This window comes from Frankliniella occidentalis, unplaced genomic scaffold (genome assembly GCF_000697945.3).
Source record: "Frankliniella occidentalis isolate FOCC.00 unplaced genomic scaffold, Focc_3.1 Scaffold216, whole genome shotgun sequence".
Lineage (NCBI taxonomy): Eukaryota > Metazoa > Arthropoda > Insecta > Thysanoptera > Thripidae > Frankliniella > Frankliniella occidentalis.
The window spans coordinates 38,163-40,720 of record NW_026267342.1 but is presented as its reverse complement, the minus strand read 5'-3'; positions in this window follow the sequence as shown (position 1 = coordinate 40,720).

The window sequence follows — 2,558 nt, the reverse complement described above, 5'->3', positions numbered from 1 at the left end:
AAAAAAAATGAAAAAAAAATCATAATTGTTCTTATGGTTGCAAGCAAAATTATTGTCGACTTTTGTGTATTGTGGAAATTTCACTTCGACGGTGAATTCTTGCCGCTCGAACCAATTTTGCTTCGACTAGGCTTTAGGAGGTGGCCAGACTGACATAGTCTTGTCAAGCTGCGCGACGCTCCGCTGCTGCCCTGAGGGCGCTCTTTGGTCGTCTCTCGTCACCGTCCTTCTCGTCTCTTTTGTCCGCCTTATTCATCCTCCTCCTGCTCCTCTAGTTTTACATCGTCGTGTCGTCGTAGACAAGAGGAGAAGGCGTCATGAGAGTGCGAGGGTAACTCTTGACTATCATCGCGCGCCCGTCTTGTGCTTCTCTGCAAGCCCCCTTCCCCCTTTCCCCTCCTCCTTTCTGGACTCATGTAATAATAACTTTGCACTTGTTGTCCGACGCACACACACACACACATAGTGAGAGCGCGCGCACACAACGTATAGTAAACTCGGCTCGCGGGCTAACTTGAACAAGAGCGCGTAAGTAAGGGAGGCGGAAGAACAAGGAACGGGAGCAACGATAGTGCGTGGGGTTGGGGTTGGTAAAAGAGAGGGGGAGGAGGGTTTGTTTACGAACACGGGGTGAGCTTGTCTCCAAGTCGCAGGGTGTATTTGCGCGTTGTGGTCCGACCCTCCCCACCGCCTGCCCCGTGCCGCAGCCGCCCTCGGCTCTTGTCTATTTGTTTTCCTTTCGCAGTTTTCCTCCCCTGGGGTGGCCCGGTCCGAGCGGCCCCGGCAAGCCCCTCTTCTTATTTTTGTTTCTCTTGGCAATATCAACAAGTAGGCGGTGGTGCTGGAGGAGGGGGCGCGCACGCCAAGGAAAAGGGGGTGCGCGGGGGCGCTGCGGGGGCGGCGCCGGCGCCCTCACCTCAGCGTACAGGGGAGGGGTGGGTGGCACCGGGGGATGATGCCATCAGTCCTCCGCGCCGGCCCGCAGATGAAGATTTTTTTTGCTCTTAATCGCACTTTTTTGCCTTCGAAAAATTATGTACGTGTGTGATGGCCACGGCAACACGGGCAGATGACCTATAAGATTCCGGCTAAGAACTAGTCGACGATATATCTGGATATTAAATGATTTTTGACTGCGAAGTGGTCGTCGTTACCTCAGATGTTGACTGTAATCGTGTTACTTCATGTGAGGCCGGATAAGATCAGGTCGGTCAGTTAAAATCGGGTGAAGTCCATCTTCTCAGTCATATCCTCTACACGTTCTCGGCAATGTTCAGCTCCGTAGGGAAGGTCCGTGCATAAAAGTAGGTACTATACTGCTTAGATTGGATATTACACCCAGAAAAATGATTTCTTGTTTCAAGTACATTTGTACTAGAAGTGACCCAAGATTACTTTTTTTCTTGTTACCAAGACGTTTTTTTTCTTTCAAGTAAGAAAAATTATCTTAAACGAAAGGTAATATCATCTTGTGTCAAGAGTAAAATTATCTTAGGTCAAAATGTTCTTGAAATAAGAAAACATTTTTCTGGGTGTAGGTCTCTGTACTGCAGATCATATTGTGTCGCGCAGTGGTGAGTCGCCCAATAAGTATACTTACTATGTATGTTCGGTTGGGGCGGGGGCGGCTTATCTGATAAGGCGCGGAGTGCGACGACTTCACACGAATCGACTCACTCGCCGGCGCCCGCCCAAAGGGCGGATGCTATTCCCATCTATGACCATCTATGACCTGATTTTTGTTCGGGCGGCGCAGTTGTCGTCTGTCATGCGATACACGACGATAATGTATTGTGTGTCTTATAGCGGGAGCGAAGGTCGACAGCAGCAGAGCGGCCGGGCAGCTGAGCGCTGCGCTCACGTACTAATTAGGGTTTGTTGTCGGGCCCGAGCCGTGTGCGCACCTGCAGCGGCGGCCGGCCAGAGGCAGCCAGCTACAGGCACCGATACTTATGATGAGAGTGACGCCCTGCAGTGCCTGTGCTGTGTCGATGTCGACGACGTATGCCTGCAGAAATGGCGTATCTGTAAAGGAGACGGTGAACACTGGGGGTTCTGCGCTGGCCTGGCTAACACAGGGTGGACCTGTTTTTGGCTGACCTGCATACTCCTCTTTGGAAGGCTTATTTGAATATTGATTTCCCTCGTGATTGAGTTTTACAAGCTACTGTGACAAAGTTTGACAAGCTATACAACGTTAAAATACGAATGTCATCGTAATTTTTCAACACCTCCTCGATAAGGGCAACCTCTGTAATCCCAATACTTCTTTGCAGTCGCGGTATAAGGTCCAGCTGACAGGGGGTGTGGTGGGGGGGAGGGGGCACCGTAGGTTGCCTACTTACAAGGGGGTCGCACAAATTGTCATACCATTCAGGCGGCGCCTGCTTTCGTCGTAGTGAAAAAAACGTTAACGCTAACGCTAACGTGAAAGCAGATGATTTCTGGCGATTGGCGTTGAGCTTTTACTCTCAACTCTGGGCGTGGCGGGGCGCGGCGGGGCGCGGCGGGGCGCGGCGGGGCGCGGCGGGGCGCGGCGGGGCGCGGGGGCGGCCGGG